The sequence below is a fragment of the Herpailurus yagouaroundi genome, unplaced genomic scaffold (genome assembly GCF_014898765.1).
Source record: "Herpailurus yagouaroundi ecotype Mexico unplaced genomic scaffold, PumYag 197, whole genome shotgun sequence".
In the NCBI taxonomy this organism is placed as follows: domain Eukaryota; kingdom Metazoa; phylum Chordata; class Mammalia; order Carnivora; family Felidae; genus Herpailurus; species Herpailurus yagouaroundi.
In genome coordinates this window covers 17,867,171-17,892,322 of record NW_024412428.1, presented here as the reverse complement: position 1 = coordinate 17,892,322, position 25,152 = coordinate 17,867,171, and the positions used below count along the sequence as shown (strand labels likewise).

Sequence of the window (25,152 nt, the reverse complement as noted above, 5' to 3'; positions counted from 1 at the left end):
TAATGATAACCATGCTCATCATAGGACTCCAGCTTGTTATGCACCTGACGACTGCTAGAAGCTGTGGCCGACACAGATTATACCCAATTTATAATCCCACAGCTGCAACGCAGGAATTGCCCTTGTTTTGTAGATGAGGAATTTGCGGCTCAGACGGGTTCCCGTGACTTGCCCAAGGACTTGCCACTGGTCATGGCAGAGGCAGGCTCAAACCCGGGTCTGCTAACTCCGGAGCCGGTGATGTTTTCTCTACAACATGTAACATAGGATTAGAATGTGGAGTGTGTGTTCCACAAAGACTACCATAAAATCTTAATGATCGTGTATGGCACTGTATGTGTTATAGACACACTCACCATATATGTGCATAGGCAAAGAGGCTCTTAACATCAATCGTGTGATAGCTCACAAAACTATTAAACACATGAAGTGGCTGGTATTTACTACGGGAGCTGATGGCCCTTATTTCCTGGGGATTCAGTGTCCTCAGGCTCCCTGAGCAATTTTGACTCCAAACTGGGAGGAGGCTGGGTCAGCTGCTGGGTAAGGGACGTGTCTGTTGGTGGGGTAGGAACTGGATGGGGGGGGTGGGAAGGGGAGGGGGGGTTCTGTGCTGGGAAGGAGTCCCTGAGCCAACGCTCCTGGGGCTTGTGATGAAGTTTCTCTAAAGCAGCTACTTAAACTTTAATGTGCGCTGTTCTTGTTAAAACACAGGTTCTGGTTCAGAACCTGGGTGGGCCTGAATTCTGCATTTCTAACACACTCCGGGTAATGTCGCTGTTGCCAGTCCAGGCAATGCTTTGAAACGTGGCCAGGGTCTTCCAGCATTAGAGAGGGAACTTACTTTTCTTAATGTTTCTTTGTAAAGCGAGCCAATTAAGAAAGGGACTGGCCATAAAGAAGCTATAGGACACAAGAGAGGCACCTGGGTGGCTCAGTCGGTTGAGTATTTGACTTGGGCTCAGGTCATGCATGATCTCACGGTTCATGAGTTCGAGCCCCGCATGGGGCTCGCTGCTGTCAGCCTGTCAGAGCAGAACCCGCTTCCAATCCTCTGTCCTCCTCTCTCTGTCCCTCCCCGGCTTGCGCTCTCCCCAAAATAACTAAATATTAAAACAAACCAAAAAAAAAGCAGCAGCAGCAGCAGCAGCAGCTACAGGACACGAGAGAGCCAAACAAATCATGTCTAGACGATGAGCTCGGTGGGGAGGGGGGAGGGGTGGCAAGGACAAGAGAACAAACAGGACCCTCCCTGCCTGATAAACAGATTATTAGAGACCGAAGCGGCTTGAAGCTTTAAAGAACATGAGTTTCAGAGAAGTTTGTAAAATTACAACTTCATGCAGCAGGTAGCAAATGTATGGAACTCATTATCCCTAAGCTTTAGCAGAGATTAAAAATATAGTTATGTCAATGCTATAAATAAAGTAGTAAATTACATACTTGCAGTAGGTTACTGAGGGAAGGGAGGGTATTTTGGAACACCTCCCTAACTTTTGAGGTTGACACACATGTGAGCTCTGTGTTCATAGTTTCTAGACCAAAAATAGGGACTTATGATTCACAAAGGATTCCTTCCCCCCCCCCCGCCCTTGCTGTCTCTGGGTGGGAGAGATACTGGAAGATGTAGTGTGGAGGCTAGAGGAATAGCAGTTTTGGGACTTTATGATGGTTTCTGAGAATGAAATGCTAAGCGCTTGACGTGAAGGCTGTGCCAGGTAATCCAGGGTCTGTGGGGACTTCCTTTCAGATGCCACATCAGGTCGAGTTCCCTGGCCATCCCGGTACTAGTGGGGTGTGTGGAATGCTGACCTGATGGGCTCTTCTGCACGCTGGGGCTAGGTGGTCCACAGCTGGACCCCCATGTGCCGACGCTTTGTTTATTCTGTTGTGGTAGCTCCTCCTCATGGATTTTCTGGGGAGTCTCATTGGATGGGACTCGAAATATCCTGGTCATTGCGTTTACTGAATTCACTCACTTATCCCACCATTATTTGTGAATTCTGACCTGCCTAACACTGGGGAAATCAAAAAGGAACAAAACACTACCTTTGTCTGCTCATGAAGCTTGCAGTGAAGTGGGGGGGGGGGGGGGGGGGAAGGAGCGCGGGCAGTGAAGTTTGTAATTTTTTTTAGGTGTCTTTTTGATAATGTATTAAGGAAACCTTGTGAAGGATAGTTTACAAGTACACACACCCGGGGCGTTCTGAGATGGGGTGGCACGCGGGAGTTGTCTCGGAGGAAATGACTTTCAAGTTGAAAGTGAGGGTGAGTGGGAGTTAGCTTGACGAAGAGTAAAAGGAAGAACATTCTGGGGGGCACGCAAAGGCTCTAAAGCTGCAAGGGGCTTGAAGGCTGGTGTCAACAGGTGTCATGACTGGGGATAAGAGCACTGTCGGCTGACATTGGAGACCGTTCACAGAGAGCCTACTGAGCCACAGTGGGTTCAGGTCTCCTCCTATACCCATTAGAAATTTGGCAAAAGATTTTGAGCGGGAGTGTGCCTTCATTTGCTCTAGAGCTCAGGCTATCCCAACCCTCCACCCTGAGAGGGAGACATGATGCTGAGGCTTGGGTTTGCATCCGGCGAGCTCAGATGCCCAGTGGCACAGAGCCATGGGCATGGGCTACTTCAGCCCCCCAACCAGGATGGACACTAAGGGCTCTGTGTCACTGCCCCATGTGTGAGGCGCAGGTTGACTTCGTGACAGAGAAGAGGGGTGGCATGAACATGGAGAACGCATGCGAGAGAAGAGCTGTGAGCGTCCGTCATTCATCCTCTGGCATGGAGGAGGGGTGAGTCCCACGCACAGCACTCAGGCACTTGTCATTGATTATGTTCCGGGCTTACAACACCTTCTTCCGGGAGTAACAAGCAGAGTGCTCTAACGACCTCAAAAACCGTTTCATATTCCAAATTCTGTCACCTTCCTGCAGTATTCTTTCAGGTTTGGGGGATAATTTAGATGATTATCTGCTAAAAGGATCGGCCTCTTAGTGGTAAGCTAGTAGATGAAGGTGGAAAAACATTTGTTGTTTTATGGCTCATCAGGATGCATAGAAAAATCACTTGCTCTTGTCTCTTTTTTAAAAAGAGCTAAATTTAGTTTGAAGGAAATGAATTCACATTATTTTCATTTGCCTTAGCCTTCATGGTCTCATTTATCTATAATCTCTTAGCCTCTAGGTATGGGGCTGATTTTAGTTACTGCCCTGCCTTAAAAACCAGGCAGGAACGAGAAGGGGTCAAGTGTCAACCAGGAAAGGGAAATTTTTTTTTGTATTAGCTTGTAGACCTCTTGCTAAATTTTCTGGCGATCTGCTTGCAGTCTGGAAAATACAGAGATGGAGCTTAGAAGTCTGTTGTACAGTTTTTAGCCAAATAATTCACTATTCTTGTGTCAATTTTAGCATAAACATTTTTCAAAAAGAAATTCTTATGCTGTTCTGGCATCCCTTCTACCTACCCACCTCCCAAAAAGATGTGTCAAAGTTGGAGTCCAACAAAGGAAAGATGAAATTCGGTTTTTGCACCCTCAGGAAGGCATACATCAGATCAGCGAGACTGAATTGTCTGAGACTATAAAGTCAACATAACTCAAGACTTGGTTTTAATTCTACCCCAGAGTTATCCAGATTTGCTCGCTTTCCGAGCATCTCAAAGCAAGTTGGGAAGAAGCCGGGGCATGGTCTCATTCTACTTATTTTGATGTGAGGTTTCCCCGTCTTCTCCAGGTACTGTCTGGGACTTGGAGATGAAGGAGAAAATACGTAGTGAGATTGGCTTGTAACATGCGTGGGGACCCAGAGTTCAGGCCTGAGCTGTGAGACCTCCGCCGAAGAGCGAAAGCATAAAGACATAGACGTTCGGGAGCTCAGAAGAGAAGAAGCGCCTGTGATACTGAGAAACTGTGTTAGAGAATGATCTTCTGCTTCATTATCAGCGATAACAATAATTAAAGGGTTCTGGAACCTCAGTGGTCACCACTGCACTGTTTAATAGTAATTATTGGGCAATTACATATTATTATATGAGAGATATATAATTATATAATTGTTATTATTAAGTATGATGTTGACCATTGTGGTTCCAACCCCTCCTTCGTTTGTGGGGCCTCTTTGGGGATGGTAATTGAGATAATAGGGATAAAGTCGAGAAGAGGGAAAGTAACTGGGTGAAGACATGTTTGCCCGGCTCGGCTAGAGCAGGGGACGGGGAGACGGGACCTAACAAATCAGCGGCACCTGCACTGAGAGTTGTTAGGTTGGCCTCTCTGACTGACCTGTGGGACGATTGTGCTCCAAGAATTTCTGGCGCAGAGCGTTCTGGCTTTGTTTCTCCCGCTGTCTTTGCGGAGCGCCTGGCTGTGGGATCTCACGGAAACACAGAACACATTTGTGTGGTGCCCTACCTTGGCCTTCAGGCTGTCAAGTGCCTAGGGAGAACGGGATGTGGGCAAGGGAGATGGGGACGGAAAAGAAGTGGATTCGGAACCAAGGGCAGCTCCGTGTGGCCCAGAGGGAGTTTCCTAAGCGTGTTGCCCTGTGTTATTTTATTGATCCTCCCACCAACCCTCGGAGAGGAGGTCACGCGTTCTGATGGATGGAGCCTGGATCTGGAGTTTGAAAGACTGGATGGAACCAAGCCCAAGTGCGAACTCCCTTGTGCCGCGTGGTGACGGTGCCCCTGGGTCTGTTTTCCTGCTGTGTCAAGTGGAGATAACAATGTCCTCTCTGCCAGGTGGTTGGAGGGACTGAGATACCATGAGCACGGCAGCCACAGCAGCTGTGGCCTGCGAGGGGAAGCCGGTGGTGGCTGTGGGCAGGAGTGGTAGTGGACATTATCCGCCCGGGAGGCCATTTCATATTCAACAATGACTGTGAGAGTTGCCCCGCACGCCACAGCTGGTAAATGGCAGAACTCAGGTCTTCTCAGTTTCTGTGCTCATCTCGTTACCCTAAGAGACTCGGGTGACCCTCCGCTTGCCCCTCTCCTGCGGAAGGGGCCCTCAGGCAGCTCAGAGGAGACGTCCGAACTGTCAGTGCCGGTCTCTGTTTAGTGCGGCAAGAGGTAGGCCCGGGCATGTCCTCCCTCCCAGGGAGGGAGCTGCCGGGCAATACGTGGGAAGCCTTCCCCGGGCAGTGAGACCAGTCAGAGAATAGGGCGGGCTTTGTGAAGAGGCAGGAACACTGCCTGCCCGAGGAAGTGCCCTCTCTGGAGGAGTAGATGATTCCCGAAGGGAAAGGTACAATAGTTTTCACAATGGAGATAATCCCCAAATCGACCCTAAACAGTGTAATTCCTTAGCCACAAGCACGTTTGCAAACACTCGGTAGGAAAATGAACCAAAGATGCACACCCTCAGGGTGAGAAGAGCCATCTCGGTAGGAGCAGGACCCGGTCCCCCTCTGGGGTTTATTTTAACTACATTCTTCCTAGAGGGAGTCAGGTGGAGAGAAAGCCATTCAAGATTAGACTGAGTACAGAAAAATAAAGGAAACCGAGCTCATAAAATTGAGTCTTTAAAAGTAAATATTGAATTTCTCTGTTTTTTTTTTCCCCTAAGAGCTCAAGATTATTCTCAAACATCAACTTGCTTTCTCTTTCTCTCTCCCTCCCTCCCTTCCTTCCTTGAATAGGAAAAAAAAAAAAATGTAGAAGGCATAACTAGTCTAAGTGCGGGCAAAGTTTCATCTTGAAATGAGGATCTTAAAATATGACTTTCATTTCCTCCAATTAGTGATTCTATCCCTGAACTTTGTGATGAACAAAACTTTTGTCTTATTTTTTGAAGACTTTTATTTTTTTGGTCTAATATGGGTGCAATTTTTCACTTACCTTAGAATCAGAACACCAATGTCCAATTTCTGGATTTTACGGTAAATAATAACAGAAGTTTGGTATGAGAAGGAGGTAAATTTAGTACTAAAAAGAATAACTGGCCTGGGATTAGGGGAGCTGAATGGGTAGAGTGTTCATTTTGGATGGGTCAGTTCAGCCAGAAGCGATTTGGGCTGGGTATTTTTAAGTAGTATTTGACATCTAGAACTTTGGGCCACTCTGGGTGGCTTTGGGTACGCTGAGTGAGAAGCAAGAGTCACCTTTGAAGAAACCTCCAATAGCAGGAAGGGATTCTTCTTCCCAAGTGAGTGTCTGAGACTTAGTTTGTCACTTGCTGTAATTCATGGATGAGCCAGAGTAGGATGCATTTTACTGGTCAATGGCCTACAGTTTCACTAACTGTTAGAGGTGCGGCTGCAATGGCCTTGGACCAAGACTTGTAAGATTGGGTTCTGACCTTGACCTATGATTAGAGTGACAATATATTTTGTCATTCAAATCAGGATATTTTTGAGAGTGCTTTTGAGGATACTTTTGAATTATTTTTTTAAGTTTATTTACTTTGAGAGAGAGAGAAGGGAGAGAATCCTAAGCAGGCTCCACACTGTCAGTGCAGAGCCCAATGAAGGGCTCTATCTCTCACAACTGTAAGATCATGACCTGAGCTGAAACCAAGAGTCGGACACTTTAATGACTGAGCCACCCAGGTGCCCCGAATTAAATGAATTATATTTAAAAAGGAGCCTTATATATTAAGGAACATTCCTTAATAGTGCTAAACCCTGCAAACAAGCTCTAAGCATTCCAGTTTTTGGTTTTTTTTTAATTTTTTTTTCAAGTTTTTTATTTATTTTTGGGACAGAGAGAGACAGAGCATGAACGGGGGAGGGGCAGAGAGAGAGGGAGACACAGAATCGGAAACAGGCTCCAGGCTCTGAGCCATCAGCCCAGAGCCCGACGTGGGGCTCGAACTCACGGACCGCGAGATCATGACCTGGCTGAAGTCGGACGCCTAACCGACTGCGCCACCCAGGCGCCCGCGTTCCAGTTTTTGATTACCAATAAATTGCTTCATTGTTATTTTCCTAACCCTTATAAGCTGGGGAGCCAAGTCCATTACTGGATTTATCTTTTGGTGCAGGGAAGAGCGACGTCTGCCCAATGCTGGAGGTTACACAGTGTCTTCATGTTCTTCTCTTGGTCAGAGAGTAAGGAAAAGAAATTTTCTTACTAGTGTTTTGAGACACTCCTAACCAGTCACAAGAATTAGCATCAGAAAGCCAAGGAATGTCATCCAGTTTGAGGTTTTCGTGTGGTTTTTAAAACGTTTAGAAAATGACTAGATCTCCAAGCTCCTCTGTCCCTGCTTATAACTATTTTGGTGGTCTCTAAGTGGCAATAATTGAAATATTATTGCTTTTGTGCCATATAATTTCCCCATAACACAACGCCTAAATATGTTCCTCTCCGCTCCATTGGGTGAAATTTCCTGCAAGTGTGGGCTATGGCAATCTCTGTGTTGTGAACACATAGAATTGGAGAAAGGTTTCTCTTTAAAGTATCCCTGGATTCCAGCACCTGATAAGCTCACTGCTGCAAACACTGATCTTGACTCAGAGAGAGAAGCTGGGTATTTAAGGTCAAACTTACACACACACACACACACACACACACACACATTTATTTATTTATTTATTTATTTATTTATTTATTTATTTATGTGTGTGTGTGTGTGTGTGTGTGTGTGTGTGTGTGTAGATTTGTTATAATTACATGGTTAGAAACACAGTGTGCTTGGAGCCAAATGTTGATTAATGTTAATTTTAGGGTAAACAGAGGGAGAGAAAGACAGGAAAAGCCAGTGGACTCCAAAGCTAAAAATATTCTTGAGTTGAGACTCAGCATCTACGGGTGCACAACCCGATAATTACTTCTGAACAGTGATTACTTCTTGTTATGTAATTAACCTTGAGGTTCATCTGGACTGTTAGAGCTTTTCTCCTGGAAGGCACCAATCGCTGTGATTCACAGACCACTGAACTAAATCCAGAAATGCCCGCACACCAAGTGACTCCACGCTGCTCTTTCAGAACAAGTGTCTTCTCTTCTGGAATACAGGAGGGATATTGTTCATTAGAGACTAAATCTGCTGGGAAGGTAATAACCATTTGTCTTGCTGAGGGTGATGTGATTTGGAAAGGAGGCACAGAGAAACTTCCAGCTTAGTTTAATGAAGGCCAGTTGAAGAGCCTTCCCATCCTCAAGCTCTTTTCTCTGTTTCACTTGGGAAAGCCTAGAAAAGAAAACGTTAGCAGCCCTTCAGCATTCTGGCACTGATTACTACAAGCTGTATCCAAAATAAAGAGAAAGTGAGAGACCCAGGGAGACAGAAGAAGGATCTGAAAGTCTGTGAATGTGGAATGAAATTGAATACTTTAAACTAGAACCGGGTTGCAATTAAATGAAAGTGGGGGGTGGGGAGGAGGGGAGAATACTGTGCTGGCTTCTCTTTTAGACATTCCCTGACCATTGGAGAGACCAGCATCAGTTCTAGTCAATGGATTTAATTCATTTTCTAAAGCAGAAATTCTTGGTTGCTTACCAACAGCGATTCTCCCTTTCACCCTTATTAGCAGAAGCTTGGTTTTATTTGGATAACCCACCTGCCCAACCACGGCCAAATGTTTCAGGAAATCGGTCCCGGTCATCCTATGTTCTTTGCAGGCGAGAGCATGTGGTGCAGTTTTGCCCAGTGAGATGGGAAAGAATGTGTGCTGGGAGGTGATAGTGCCTGGCAAAGATTTGTTTTGCTTATAAATTGAGACCACCCGGAAGAGGTGGGCACCTCCAGCTTCTGCTGGTTGTAGGTGCTTACATATGGTGCTAGTGACTGCCATCTTGCTTCCATGAAATGAGTTAGCTTGAACACCAGCCAACCTGTTGAGGAGGGCAGAGCTGAAAGACAGGAGGACCTTTGGCTACGGATGACCTCAAGGAGCCCATGAATTAACTCACGTTGGAGCTGCCCTGAGTTGGAACTTCTTAGAGTGTGAATACCTCCCTGGTTGTTTGTGGCAGTTGAGTCAGGGGTATTTCATCCTGGCAGATGGAAATATCTCAACTGATATGGTACTTTATTAGGAGAGTCACATATCTCTTCTAACAAATCCATTTCTTTGCCCACATGAGTAGCCTCAAATCCTTAGGAGCGGCCTTCTGAGCCCCACGTTGGGCCATGCTCAAGATCAGTAATAACAACCATAATAATAAACTCACACTTGTTTAGGCTATGCATTTTCCAAAGTACTTTGACGTGGATCCTTACTTACGGGGCAGGTAAGATGAATGTTATTATCCCTGTTGTTAAGGTGAGAAAACAAACACAAGGAGGTGGAATGATTTACCTGACCCATCTGACGACACATTGATGATAGAGCTAAGATTTAAAAACAAAAAACAGAAAACAAAAACCTAAGTCTGCCAAAGAGAAATGTTCTGATAGTGAGAAAGAGTAAATGTAGAAAAGGATTAATAAGCATGGCCTTTGGAGACCACTTTTGGAGGCCAAGCTGTGTTTAAAGTCCCACTCTAGAGAGAGAGCCAAAGCACAAGAGACTCTTAAAACCTGAGAACAAACTGAGGGTTGATGGGGGGTGGAGGGAGGGGAGGGGGGGTGATGGGCACTGAAGAGGGCATCTTTTGGGATGAGCACTGGGTGTTGTGTGGAAACTAATTTGACAATAAATTTCATATAGTAAAAAAAATGAGATTAAAAAAAATTCCCATTCTACTTCTTGTTGATATTGTGGACTTAGACAAGTGCCTTAAATCTCTCTCTCTGATCTTTAGCTTCCCCATCTGTGAAATTCTAATGATAAAGCCCAGATCACCAGGACATTTCAAGAGATTAATTTAAAAATGTATTTAAAGTACCGAATCCACTGCTTGGCACATTACAGATACTCCTCTCCCGAACACTGCTTAACTGGAAGAAATTGTGGTTGCTCCTTCCTTGCTGCTTTTTAAAGATGAAATGGGCAGCTACGGGTCCCTTATAAGGCACAGGGCTAGATAGAACTAGTCATTTCTAAAAAGCCTCCAAAATTAAAAGAGTCTATGGCAAGAAAGAAAGAAAAAATAAATAAAACAGAAAATTAAAATCAGAAGTGTTTCTGGCCAGTTGCTGGAGGTGAAAGGTTTAAAACCGGATGCCACGTAATGGAGACAGGGCTGGGAAATTTGTGTGGGAATGAAGAGAACACCACAAAAACAGGCCAGGAAGGAGCTGGCAATATACAAGTATGGAAGAAAAAAAGCCAGGGTCTGTAGTGGTACACAAGCTAAACATTAAGCCAGCTGTGGTTTGCTCTTATTAAGACAAAGGCAATTATAGCACTGGAATTCATATGAGCATTCACCATGAGGGAACTTTAAGCTGACCATCTCACCCTGACTAGCTTCTGTCAGATCTCTCTTAGAGTACTACATTCCTTCTGGCCTCCCCTCTTAGGTGAGGCGAAGTGATCAGGAAAGGATTTGGAGAAAATCCAGAGAAGGCAAATGAAAATGATTCAGAGACTGGAAGGTGGGACTGGGGAAACTACAGTCCTTCAGTTTCTCCTGTAGAAATGAAAGAAGGCAGGGAACCCAATGACTTTGGTGCCTGAAGGGACATTGTGCAGAGGCCAGGATTCCGACCTTTCCAATCTTCCCTAGCCTCCTTGCCGGGGCAGGAGTTTGCACATATCAGGTGTTCAGGTAGCTGATTTCTGGTGATATTAATGATGTAAGTTTTAAGTGCTTTCTGGACATTTAGGTCGAACATTATAAAAATCTTTGTGACACTAAATATTAGAGAACCTTCAATATGAATGATAGTACCTATATCTTCTTTTACGAACTTTTTAGAGAAGACTGTAGAAATGCTGTGAAGTTTAGTTTATTCCCTCTTTATTGAAGCCCTCAAAGAAACTAGGCCAAATAAAAGGAAACCCATACTAAAACTCATAGAGGTAGGTAATCAGGTTCTGGGTTTGTGTCCCTGTTTTGCCACTTACTGACTCTGTAAATTTGGGCAAGATCATTATCATCTCTGAGACTCAGATCCCTTAACTGTAATTTGGGGTAGTAATACTTCATAGGATGGTGGGGATCAAATGCGATAATGCCTGTCAGCATTTGCACAATACTTAGAACATGGGAAAAGATGAAAAGCCCAGATATTTGCGCTTTGGAAAAAGTCAATGAATATTCTATTATTATTGAGTATGTAGAGAGTGTCAATTTGTTCATTTCAGGAGGTGCTCTTAGAATTTCCTTAGTCTTGGAGGCTTCTGTTCATCCCCTGAGGTGCCTCTGTTCTTGACTCTAGTGGCTGTGTTGGCCTACTGCCCTGCTGTGGCCAAACTCCCTTCCCAGGGTAATTTGGACTCCCTCCCACCTGCAGCCCCATCTGAAAGGGGTGACAGGGTGGCTGCTCTTGTAACGTGTGTGTCAGCTCTGTTCTGACCACAGAGTGGAAGAGTGCCTCTGGCCTGTGACGTGCCTTGCTTCTGTATATCTCTTCCTCCTACTTTCTGTTGGAGGCATTTCAACTAAGAGACACAAGAGGCCAGGACTCAACTGGTGGTAGTCTCCGAAGTTGGAAGGCCATCTAGACTTGGTGGCTAGGGCTTCCATTTCAGGACTGGCCAGGCGAGTGGTCAGTGGGCACTGAGCGGGCCTGCAGAGAGGGGACGTCAATCAGAAGTGAGAGATGATGTGGCCTCAGGGAAGCAGAGAGCTCTCTGCCCGATGACCTCCCAGTTGGCCCAAAGCCTAGCTGTGCTGCTTGCCGATTTTCTGTAATAAACCCTCTTGTGATTTGAACTGCTTAGTTCCTTGAAACCACATGACCCTCACCCTGGACACTGGCCCACAGTCTCCTCTGTCAGGCTTGAGAAGCCACTCAGTAAACGTTGATGACAATGGCAGTGAAGATCACAAGGCGGGCGGCAGCGGGGGGGGGGGGGGTGTGTGCACGAACAATCGCTTTAGATTCTGAGTTCTGAGATCCTGCTGTGTTCCCGAGATTTTTATTCCTGCCCTGTCTTAGCCCTTGGCCGAGATAAGACACCCACAGTAAGCTCCTTGTTTCCTGGGATGGCAGGTGTAACTTCAGATCCAGTTTCTACTGAAGTCCCCATCTTACCCTTCCGTCCTTTTCTTCTCTGTTGAATGTCTGTGATCAGACATTAAACTCAGACCCTGGGTCCTTCAGTTTAATAATTTTGGGGTTAATAATTCTAGTCACTTAGCATAATTAAACTACCTTTTATACCTACAAATGTGGAGTTGCATCTTTTAAGGAAATTGAGTCCCAAAGTCAGTTAGAGGAGGCAGAGATCAAGGATGCTCAAACTCACTATGGAAAACACCTTATAGCATCTGAAAGTAGATAGCAGTGTATGTGGTTTGCACACATAAAGCTGCGCAGTAATACTCTTGTATAAATATTTAATAATACATGCAGTAATGTGGAGGGAATGATAAAGAGTTCATACTAAATCGATCTCCTGCTTCCCTCTTCCCGGCCTCCATGTCTCTGTCTCTCTCTTTTTTCTTTTTTTGCTGAGCACCCATAGTTTCATGCATATAAGTTAGACGCGCCCATAAGGCACTTGGCTGTGCTGGACGCCCGCAGGATTTCCCGACCTCCGGGAGAAGGCGCTTGTCGTCTCAGGTCTGTTTAGGGAAGGTGCCAGCAGGCCCTCCCTCTTCCCACACTTGCTTCACAGATACTTCTGCAGCCCCGCAGGCAAATAGGCTCATCTGAGACCTAATCAGGAAACTAAAAGGGAAAATGAGGAGCTGGGAAAGATGCTAAAATCGTCAATTATCCACCTGGGACACCCACTCTTGGTTTCCTTGGCAAAAGCAGCTTATGAAAAAGGGATGCGGGGGAGGGGGGGGGATGTGAGCGGAAGAGGCAATTCGGGGCTCTCAACCTGGGATCATTTTACCTGCAGCCTTGAGCTCCGAAGGGCGGGGTGTTAAACGGAGGCAGCTGGGACCTCTACTTTTCACCAAGCTCGTGGAGCTACGTATCAGGAACTGGCAATCCCTCTGAAAACTTCAGATTGCCCTTCAGATATCAGTAATGACATCCCCAGGAATGGGAATGATCTTGTTCCCACGGAGCCCAGGATGTCTGACTGTCTGCATGTGCCTTTCAGTTCTGCATTTGGCATGGCTGACTTTTTAAATAAAAATCACCTAGCATGGTTTACCATATGTCTGATGAAATGCTGTAAAAATGAAACGCAGATCTGCGCCATTCACTCTTGAGCAAATACATATGTTGTCACATCTCAGAGCTATTTATTTCTCCTTATTTTAAGTGTGCCCGGTGCCACCCGTCCAGATGCACATCGATTGCACGAGGAAAAATGGGGAAAAATTTCTCAATTATTTGAACATGTACATTTTATTGGTCACGTGGAACAGATACAGTGTCTTGGGTAATAAAATTTTAAAAATGCAATGTATTTTTAATAAAAGGTTTTGGATGATGAAATGACAAATAATGAAAAAATAAAAGGCAATCATATGGGGGCGCCTGGGTGGCTCAGTCTGTTGAGCGTCCGACTTCGGCTCAGGTCACCATCTCACGGTTCGTGGGTTCAAGCCCCGCGTCGGGCTCTGGGCTGACAGCTCGGAGCCTGGAGCCTGCTTCGGATTCTGTGTCTCCCTCTCTGTCTGCCCCTCCCCTGCTCGTGCTCTGTCTCTCTCTGTCTCAAAAATAAAAATAAATGTTAAAAAATTTTTTAAAAAAATGCAATAATATGATAAAAACTTCAGGAGAAAATAGGCCAAACACGTACCTCCTATGGGAGCAGGAACCTTGACTCACGGGTTTGGAGATGCCATCTGAGTCCTACTCAGGTTTGGTTGTGCCCTGTGTCACTGGATAAACCATATCAGTGTTCGGTGACTCATTTTCCTGACTCTCTGGGGAGACTAATTCTACCCAGGTCACACCCCCTTGACACAGGATGGTCCGAGGTGTGACAGAGATAAGTGGTTAATAGTAAACCAGAGATCGGAGAGACGGTCTTAGACGTGTGGGGTTTCCTGCGTCTTTTGAAGCCTGACAATGGGCTTTATTGAAATAAAAATCAACTCTTAGTTACTTGCGAGAGAATCACAGCGAAGCTGCCCGCCCTACCACCCGAGCCCGTCGTCCGCGGCGGCACGGGCTGGAGTGAGGCCGGGAAGTGCTCTGTGATCGTGGAGGGAGGGCCTCCTCCGTCTTGAGGAAATGGGTGTGGGCAGGAGGCCGGGACCATATAACATTGCTGCCCCCTCAAGGGAGACAGGGAGCCGGTCTCTGCTCGCGCTGAAGCGTGTGTGGCTGTCGCTGCCACTGCTGTCCTGGTCTCTTGTAGCAGCTTTTTAACATTCTGGCTTCCTGGGTGGCCTGGCAGCGTCCCTGGAGAGGCTAGGCTCTCTGTGTCCCCTGAGGCCATGCGGCTCTCTGTGACAAAGAAGAGGTCACTCCACACTGCCAGTGTCACACAATCAGATGGGCCCAGCGTCCAGGAGAACAGCGACCCCGCGGCTGGCCCCAGTACGGCCCTGACTTGTCAAGCAACTTTTTCCTCGGAGAAAGAGAGAGCCAACTCAAGCTATGCGCGGAGCCTGGCTCCAGTTGTCCGGTTCATTGGCTCTCACGCAGCACATGCCTGGTTCTCCCCAGAAATAATGGCGCATTCAAACTACCGAACCGCCTTGTCCATACGACAACCAGCTCATCCCCTTCCCAGCTGCAGGAACCCTAGGGTGTCAGATGACAAGCCTGAAGAATCGATGAATTGCATGCTCTCATTTCGCAGAGGAGTCGTGAGCCAGGCTGAGGACTTGCCTACGGGCAGTCTGCAAGCTGGCCTACCCCTTGCTTCTGCCTGGTAGGGTTGGTGGGGGCAGGGGTGTAGCCGAGAGAGGTAAAAACCTCCGCTTCTTGAGTCTTGGCTCAGGGACCAGGTGCAATGCCCCCTACCTCTCTGCAGAGCAGAGAAGCCCTGGGCGTTCCTGCCCGAAGGCCATGCTGCTTCGAAGGTCTAGCTGTCTCTTCCTTTCACTCGGCCCCCCTGCCTCTGTGAACACGAGGACCTGTGTATTAGTTAGGCAGGGCTGCTATAACAAAGTACCACAGGCTGGGTGCTTAAACAGTGAAAATGGATTTTGTCACAGTCCTGGAGGCCCAGGAGTGCCAAATCAAGGTGCTGGCAGATGTGGTTTCTTCTGCCCACACTCGGCTTGTGGGTGACCTTCTCCCCATGTGCTCACGCGGCCTTCCCTGGGCGCTAATCTCTTCTTGTAAGGACACAGATCAGACTGCGTCAGGGCCCCCCTCCGAAAGGCCCCATTTTAACTTAATCATCACTTTAAAGGCCCCATGTCCAAATTTAGTCACAGTCTGAGGTACTGAGACTAGGGCTTCAACATGTGAATTTTGAGGGGAACACAATTCAGCCCCCTCCCACCTGCCCCAAAGACACTGGGCTTCCATACTCTGGGGAGGTCACCGGGGATGCTGGAGACATGAGGAGACCCTCGGCCTCTCTAGTGAGGCTGGGCAGGAGCCCTCCTGCGATAGGATGTCCCCACCTGACCTCCCTCCCTGTCTGCTCCTCCGGAAGGGAGCTCTAGTCAGGAACGGGGGGCTCATCTCACCATTTCCAGCAATACGGACTGAATCCCCCGATTCCCCACAGCCGTCCCCCTCCTCCTGTGGCGGAACCCACACGCGTGAATGTTCAAAATCAGTGAATCCCATTCCTCTTCATCTTGGTGGCTCCTGGCTGCTGGCACAGCTGCTCCTTGCTGGGGCTTCTGTGGGTGGCAGCCGTCGGGCAATGCCTCACCTTGTAAGAGTAGTAACTGCCCTTTATCGAGCGCCTGGCATGTGCCGGGTCAGCTGAGGGCTAGGAACTTAACGTGAATATTTAATAGAGTCCCCCAAGAATCCGATGAGGTCACTATGGTCCCTCTCATGTGACGGGTGGGGGAGGAGGTTCTAGGAAGTGAAGGCGACGTAGCTGGGAAACAGAGGGATCCACCCCTGAACCCAGGTCTATGTGACTTCCTGAACTTGACTCTACACTGTCTCCCTAGCTAAGCTGACCAGCTTCTCTCTTCAAGTATTGTGTATTCCGTGGAACTTGCTCTCACCACCTGGAATAGTTCTCAGGTTCCAACGTCAGTATCACACTTTCAGTATCACCTCCTGAAGACAGAGCTCAGCGCAGTATAAAGAACAGGGGGCGGCCTTTGGAGTCGGGGTTGGGTTCAAATACTGGCCACGGCGTTGACTATCCACGTGACCCTGGCTAAGTTACTTAACATGAGTAAGCTTCAGTTTCCTTGTTTGTGAAAGGAGATAACCCTCTACTCCACAGGGATGAAATTGGATAAGATATGCCAAGCCACTTGCGCTCTGTCTGGCATGTGGTAGGCACACTGAAAAGGTTGTTCTGAATTAAAGGGAACTCAAGGAATGCACAGTTAAGTGGGTTTGGGATCCTTGATTGATCTTGGATCAAAAACAAAAATGAATAAAATTTTATTGTGTTAAATTAGTAATATATATTAATAAGGTGTGTATGTATGTATATATACATATACAAAGTCCATATGCAAATTCCTCCAATTGCGTGTACCTATACGTCATGCATATGTGTGTATATATATACACACACCGATGCATATACACAAATATATAGTGTATAAATACACAAATATATGTGACATATTATATATTAATGTGACATTATGTATATGTATATTTGTGTACATATAGTTGTGTACGTATAAACACACACACACGTTATTGGGACAAGGGGAGGAATTTGAGTGTGGACTTTATATAAGCTAATGGAATGGTGTTAATGGTACATTTCCTGAGTGTGGTCATGGTGTTGTGGCTATGTAGGAGAATGCCCTTGTTCCTAGGAGGTACACGCGGAAGTATTTAGGGATGAAATGTCTCAACATCTGCCACGAACTCTCAAATGGTTCCTCAAACAGATGAACACACACGTGTGCTTCTGTGCACCCGCGTGCACATGTATGTAGAGATGTGACAAAATGAGTATCTGTTGTATTATTATGGCAACTTTGCCGCAGGCCTGACATTTTTCAAAATACACAGCTGTGGGGCACGGGAGCTGCTCGCAAAGGGTAAGGCACAAGCCTATGGAACAGCACGGTGGGACGTGGGAGCTCACTTTGATTTTTGTCCTGTGCCCTGTCGTGGCCGGAGGACCGCCTCTGTCTGGGCCAGGGGAAACTGCCTCTTTTAGCATAGGGGTCAGCTCCCCAGGTTCCCCAGAGCGCTGGCCACCACCTGCATCCCAATGCTGAGCCCACCTGCCCTCCTAGTTGTGTCCTCACCCAGCATTTTAGAGATTCGCAGGAGCCCACATCTGGGGTTGCCAGATTTAGAAAAGAAAAATACAAAATGCCCAGTTAAATCAGAATGTAAATAACAAACGTATTTTTTTTTTAGTGTAAGAATGTTTCAAATACTGCATGACACATAACTTGTACCAAAGAAAGGTATTGGTTGGTCATTCAAATTGAACGAGGCATTCTGTATTTTTTCTGGCTGCCCTACTCCTGCCCCCACCCCATCTTACCCACATGCCCACAACCAGAGGTCATGGTCGTCTATGAGGACTGGAGTCTTAAGAACACAGCAGAAAGAGTTCCCAGTCCCCTAGCAAGATTTGCAAACTGCCACAGTGACCCTGGGCGTTCTGCTCTGGGACTGAAAAGCAGGAACAGAAGAGGCAGATGGTTGGGGTGGGGCAGGGGGAGGACAGACCGTGGGCTGCAGGGAGGGAATCTGGAGCCGCTGGCTTGGGTTTGAATCCTGGCCTTACCGCCTCCTGTCTGGGTGCATCTGGACAATAAATGATCTCATCTGTCTCAGCTTCCTCATCTGGAAGATACAAATAACAATAATGCTCCTCCTCCCAGCCTGGTTGCGAGGATTAACTGAGCTAATATTCGCAAAGCACTCAGGCCACTGCCCAGTATGGACTCAGTCCTGTGTACGTCTTTGATAACTAAATAATGCACCTGTGGAGCGGGGCAAGGGTCGCTGTGCGGTAAACCTAGTGGCCGGAGACCCTGCAGGGGCTGCTCCTGGGTTGTTTGATGGCACGAGCAATGTGCTCCATCCACGAGGTTCACGCCTCGCTGGGACCTTCCGGTCTGAAGTCAGGAAGGTGTGATGGAGGCAGCTGGCGGTGGTGGGACTGTTCCACAGGCTAAAAGCAGTGGTGCAGAGTGGGTCACCATGGGCTGTGTCGGAAAAAACTTCATGAGCTGTCCCATCACTGGGACATCATTTTATTCGTTTATTCTTTGCTGCCTTTTTTCTTCCAGTCAATGCCTCTGTCCCTTTTCCTTAGGTTTCCGTTTTGATTCATGGCTTCCTCTCCTCTGTTTTGATTTCTACCCCTTTGCTTTATTCTTGGTTTCAGAAGGAAAAAAAAACATCACTCACATGGTATCCAGCATTGTCAAGGCTTATGGTTGGGGTAGGTCAGCTGGTGTCTCCAGCCAGGCCCACAGGGAGATATTGATGGTGGCAAATTGACTTGGGCCAGGGGTTGGCCTAAGCCTTGTGTCCTTGACTGGATGGACGTGACGCTCAGGCCTGGGAAGGGACACCACAGTGATGCACGCTAACAGTCTTCTGGAGAGAATGATGCTTAAAACAGAACAGCCATTTTCTTCAAGAACAATGAGAAATGTAACCACCCTCACCCTCCTTATAGGCAAAGTATACGAGAAGGAGCCTCCAGACGATTCCAGTTCCCGGCCGTGGAGGCAGCCCCGACGTTCAGGTCTTCCCAGCTGATGTCCCGCACCTCATGGAGCAAAGACAAGCTGTCCCTGTTGTGCTCAGTCCAAATACTTGACCCACACAATCCATGAGCGTGGGGTACCTGGGTGGTTCAGCCTGTTGAGCATCTGACTTCAGCTCAGGTCACGATCTTACGGTTTGTGAGTTTGAGCCCCGCGTCGGGCTTGCTGCTCTCGGCACAGAGACCCCTTTGGATCCTCTGTCCCCTGTTCATGCGCTCTCTCTCAAAAATGAATAAACCTTAAAAAAAAAAAAAATCCATGAGCATGATAACATAGGTGTTGTTTTAGGCCGTTAAGTTTTGGGCTAGTTTATTTTTTATGGGTTAGTTTACTTATTATGCAGAAAGAGTGACTAAGACACTGTTTCTTATTGGTTGCACCTGTGTTTGCCTGTTAACCACCTTCTCCTATGCTTCCATTGCTGACCAAGCCTTCTTATTATTGATATATTTGTAACTTTTTTCAAAAATCCTATTACTATAACAATAGAAATCCAAGATATAAGTCACCTAAACAAAACTTTTTTTATTTGCCCAGACTTGTCATTTAGATTCATGAGTGCTTTCTACCTGCTTACTGTGCGACAGGTTGTAAAGAAATAACGTTCCCTCTTTTGATGCCCTCCAGCAAAGCTGTCTTTTCCATACAGACCAGCCCAGGTTCATGCAAAGGAAAAAATTATTCAATGATGCTTGTTAAAGACTTTACCCGAGGGGTGTTTGCAATGGGTGTGGGGACCACTGAAATGGGTTCTAGCGCTGAGGGAGAGAGATTGGACTCAACTCAGCAAGTGGGAATTTATAGTCAAAGACTGGGCTGGGGGTTGGAGGATGGAAAATTACTAAGAGGGAACATCAGCGGTCAGGGGGGATTCTGGGTAGGCTGACCTAACAGGATTCTTGCTGAAGGCAGGCCAAATGACCAGACGTCACCTGGGGAATGATGGGCGATAGGAACACAATCAGATATTGAGGTGATCAGATATTGAGGATGGGGGGGTTCCGGTTAAACTGACTTCTCAGGACTCCTCCTAAAACTGGACAATGCACAGAGGAACACGGAAGCTCAAAAGTCAGACCCAGCTGAAATTACTCAGAGGAGCCTGAGTAGAGACAGTTTGGTCAAGAAGAGAATGTTTGTCATTCATAAGCTACACACACATACACACACACACACACACACACACACACACACACACACTCACATACACACACATATACTCACACACTCTAGAGGTACAATTAAATCTTGCTCTCCTGAGATATATTTTCACTTCAAGGTTGACTTTGAATGCTGTTGATATTGATCCATTGTGTATTAAATACATATTACTTACCTAATTTCCAAGTTAGTGTCAGTGGTGACAGGCAGCCACAGTTACTTTCCACCTGTCCTCGTTTTCTCTTCTTTCTCTTTCCTTTCATTATTACTTTTTCCCCAGGAAAGGTTTGTTGATCATATGGTCTAGGACATGGGGGATTAGCAAAATCCCAAATAGCTAGGTGATTTGAGGTGTGGACTGAGCCCAGTAAGAGATGCATATATTCTAAGAGTCTGGAAGACTAGGGTTCCCCCACAACGCACGTTCTTGCTTCTGGAGTCTTAATTCAGCACCAATCCATTCTGTTTCCTAAGTCAGATTTGAAACTGTGCTTAGGTCCTTGGGTCTACCCATTCTCTCATCTCCTGCTAACTCTTACTGAGGTCTTCTGTCTCTGTTCCTACCTCTTTTCTCGGCCATTGGGGCCTTTCCCTCAGGCACAGAGTCAAGGACAGTCTATGTGAGCACTGCAAAGATGACCTTTCAGAGTTTTTCATTTTATTTCTTTACCGAGAGACTATCTTTAAATTTGTTGAAGGTGGACCAGGAGACCCAGGGCTGGAGTTAGAATGAGACCAATGAGGCAGGGTAGTATAAATGCAGGGCTGGATCTATCCAAAAGTTTGATAATCTGTTTATTGTGGAGTTTTTGCATTGATTTTGCTTTTTTAGAAAACATTACTAAAAACAGACGTTTGTCTCGATTGCTGAGTTTGGGGCACCCCTTAAATTTTGCACCCAAGCCAAGTACTTTAATTGCCCCTCCCTGACAGGACCACAGGCCTCTTTCCTTGTGGGTTTATCCTCCTTCCAGCTCCTGTTTAGGGAGAGGAGGCGCAGACACGCTGCTCTGGCCCTGGCCCGGCCACCCTTGCTAAGCCACTGCTTTTTCTCGTCTTCACTCCTGCTGCCCTGCATCGTCACCTTCCTCTCACTCTCGTGTAGGCCTGCCCCATGAGAACACTGGAACATCTGGTTGATGTCTGCACCTGGAAAGGGCTGAAGCAACCGACTGGCAAAATTCCTGCACACATGACTCTCAGCACGGATATAGGTAAGTGAAATGACTTTTTGTTCTTTCCACAAAATTATCAGAGCAATCATTTCAACGTTCCTATTCAGACTAGGGTCCAGAAATGGCATTCCACTGTGACTTGCACAAAAGGATGGCATCGGATGCGTCCTTTTTTAAAGCCGGTAACGTGTGCCCCACTTATCCCCTTCCTGAAACTCCTCTGTCTTTGAATGGGAGTGGGAGTCTGAGTTTCAAGGGTGATGGAATGGATGGTCTGTTGGGAGGCACGAGGTTATTCGCTTTCCCATTCGTTGTTTAAAATAAAAGCTGAGGGGCGCCTGGGTGGCTCAGTTGGTTAAGCGTCGACTTCAGCTCAGGTCACGATCTCACAGTCTGTGAGTTCGAGCCCCACGTCGGGCTCTGCGCTGACAGCTCAGAGCCTGGAGCCTGCTTCGGATTCTGTGTCTCCCTCTCTCTGACCCTCCCCCGTTCATGCTCTGTCTCTCTCTGTCTCAAAAATAAATAAAAACATTAAAAAAAAATTTTTTTTAATTAAAAAAAATAAAATAAAAACTGAAAGATTTTTAAACATGACAAATTATTCTTTCACCATAATAGTTGTATCAAAGCAGCAATATAAAAAATGATGCTCTTCACTTTGCTGATTGTACTTATTATGGTTCATGTGACCTGTAATTTAACTTTAATAAAGTTTCAAAGGAAAAGCTAACAAAATGGCAGATTTCTCTGACATTATGGATATATGCATATATATGGGCCCCTTCCTGCCTGCCTGCCTGCCTGCTTTCCTCCTACCTTCCCCCATTTCCTTCTTTTTTCCCCCACCCCAGTTTTAAATATTGAAAGTCATTTGGTGGGGCACCTGGGTGGCTCAGTTGGTTAGGCATCTGACTTCAGTTCAGGTCATGATCTCACAGTTTGTGGGTTCAGGTCCCGCATCGGGCTCTGTGCTGTCAGTGTGGCGCCTGCTTGGGATTCTCTGTCTCCTTCTCTTTCTGTCCCTCCCCTGCTCATGCTCTATGTCTCTCTTTCTGAAAAATAAATATGTAAACATTAAAAATAAATAGATATTGAAAGTCATTTGGGGTTGGTCTGTTAGCCATTTATAGCAATGTATTACACCCATTCTAATGAGCCAAATACACCTTTGTGTACATTTTAAATACTGATAAGTTTGGTTTTAGTAATGATCATCTATGGGGCTTTTTGGCCAGATTACACATAAAGAATACCTTCTTTCTAGATGTCTCTGGGCATTGAACTGTGCTGTTTTCTACTGCACAGATAGAAAACATATTTGGATAGACTGGCATAGAGTAGAGAGCTCATCAGAACATCAAAGTTCCTCTTTCTGGGACATGTTTTGACTGCAGCTTAATTCACCCTCTAAAGGAATTTAAAATAGATTCTTTACCTATAACATATATTTGGCAACACTTTGAATTTTAATGTGAGTCTTTGCAATGGAGACACAGCTGAACCTGGCAGCATATTAATGTCACTGATAATAGCACATTTTATTTAGAGAATTTACCCTCTCCCCAGTTCTCAGTTAGAAGCCCATACACAGTAATTAAACCATTATAAAAACACAATAAAATATACCATAATAGAACTATCCTGCTGTCGAGGCACACAGAGCAGGAAAATCAGGATAGCACAAAGGAACACAATACATCCAATTTAGTCCTGCTGCGGAAATGCCACAAACCAGTACCCTCCAAAGGATAAGTAGGGGGAAAAGTTTTTTCCACAGACAACTGGGCCTCGAGTCTTCATTTTTCAGAAGACAGCAAACCAAAAGCAGCAAGCTAATCAATCAACCAGCCAATCGATCAGTGAGAACAAGTGTCCGTAGCATATGAGGCATATAAGATGCTGTCCTTGTACTCAAGAGGCTTGCAGTCATTTGGGAAGTAAAGGCTTAAAACAAAACACAGCATGACAGTGGTTCAAGATCTACCATAAGAAGAACAGGATTAAACCAATAATATAGAAAGCATGTGATACAAATCCAAAGGAAGCCCAGCTTATTATGCCCCAGACATGCTGGGGAAGCCTTTACCCAAGGGGGCTTGAAATTGGCCTAAAAGAATGCTGAAAATTTGCACGACAAGGGAGGAGAAGGAAATGGTATAAAAAGGAAAAGTTTTAGGAAGCCAGATGTTCAAGAAAATATTCACAGGCAAATAGTTGGTGTAGGAGTTCATAAAATAAAACATCAGACAATTAGACCGTGGATGTATTGTCTTTCCTTTAAAATTGAGGAACAATAGGGACGCCCAGGTGGCTCAGTCGGTTAAGCGTCCAACTTCTGCTCAGGCCACTGTCTCATGGTTCATGAGTTCAGGCCCCGTGTTGGGCTGTGCTGACAGCTCAGAGCCTGGAAACTGCTTCGGATTCTGTGTCTCCCTCTCTCTCTCTGCCCCTGCTCCCCTCACGCTCTCTTTCTCAAAAACAAATAAACACTAAAATTTTTTTTTAATTGAGGAGCGATAAAATTATAAAATGTAGGAAAAATGTACATACAAGATGTATATATAATATGATTGGATCCATAAAAGAAATTCTTGTGTAGCAGAGAAAAATGACTGGAAGGAAATATGTCAGATGTTAATTTTTTTTGATGGGAGGTAGGAATGTGGGTGATTTTTTGTTTTTAATTTGAACTTTGTATGTTTTCCAAATCTGAATCCAACCAATAGAATTCCTACAATGAAGCGAAAACAAAGGGAGACCAAAAAATCTCAAAGTGTATTTTTAATGGCCTCTTTATATAAATTTTACATTCTACCATTCATTCATCCATTGACTAATGGGTAGAGTGTGTTAAAATGATTTTTCTAAACTGTATGTAAGGACTGAATTTTTTCTCCCCAAATTCATACGGTGAAGCCCTACCCCCTTATGTGACTGTATTTGGAGATGAGGCCTTTAAAGAGGTAATTAAGGTTAACTGAGGTTATAAGGGTAGGATCCTAATCCATTAGAACTGGTGTCCTTCTAAGAAGATGAAGAGACATCAGAGATGAGCGCACACAAAGGAAAGTAACAAGAGGACACAGTGAGAAGGTGGACACCTGCAAATCAAGGAGAGAGACCTCAGGAGAAACCAAAACTACCAACACCTTGATCTTGGACTCCCGGACTCCACAACTGTGAGAAAGCAAACATCTGGTTTTTAAGCCACATCAGTCTGGGGTATTTTGTTATGGAAGCCCTAGAAAATTAATATACTATGTCTACATAACTTATATGGATAATAGAATTTTTCCACCTATGTTTTTTTCTATAAAATTAACATTAAACTTACTCATGACATTTCTCTACCAGAGTGAAACTTCCATACCAGTTATGTGTCCTACTCTTGGTTATTTACTTATTTATTTATTTATAATTTTGCTGAGTGCAAGCAGAATGTTGGCCATGGGTCAACGCTTGAAGAAGCTACAGATTATATAAGGCACAGAGGACAGTCTCTGCCATGCCAATATGAATATAAATAAATATGAATGCAACAATATAAAGGAGTACCGATGGGCACTGCTGGTTACCTAAAGAGACAATCCAGGTAGGAGATCCGATTTGCTTCTTTTCTTATGTGTCAGGCTCCATGCAACTCTTCATTCCAGGCTGAACTATCCCCTCAGCTCTGTGTGTGCTCCACAGTCAGTCCTCTCTGGGAACTGCCCTCTGGAAGACTGCCTCCTCCCCCAAGGACTGTACCCTTCCTGAGGCAGCTTCCATCAGATAATTGGTAGACAAATGGAGGTAGATAAAAGTCTGACCCCCCTTGTCCCAGCTGGGGACATCTCTGAAAGTCCAGCCCAGCTCCAGAGCTCACCATGCTAAGACCTTTGCCATGTCCACAGTCCAGTATTCCCCTCCAGCCAATCCTACTTTCTTCCTTCCCAACAGGTATTAACCCAGAGACCACACCCTCCTAAATTTCCTGTTTGCTAATCCTTATTTCAGGGACTCTAGGGAAGTGACCTACAACATTTCTCAGTTTATCTGCACCATTGCTTCCTGCCC

General features: G+C 45.8%; 1 long non-coding RNA gene across 3 annotated transcripts in view; it reads left to right on the top strand.

The window, feature by feature from the left end:
- LOC121012889 (uncharacterized) overlaps positions 1–25,152 on the top strand; it is a 280,849-nt gene that overhangs the window by 163,321 nt on the left and 92,376 nt on the right. For 2 of the 3 annotated variants that reach the window (XR_005782382.1, XR_005782383.1), the window contains one exon: positions 21,027–21,135. This is a non-coding gene — a long non-coding RNA (uncharacterized LOC121012889). Of the gene's footprint in view, positions 1–1,664; positions 2,797–21,026; positions 21,136–25,152 lie in introns of those variants that run through there. The other variant, XR_005782384.1, reaches the window with a different exon arrangement.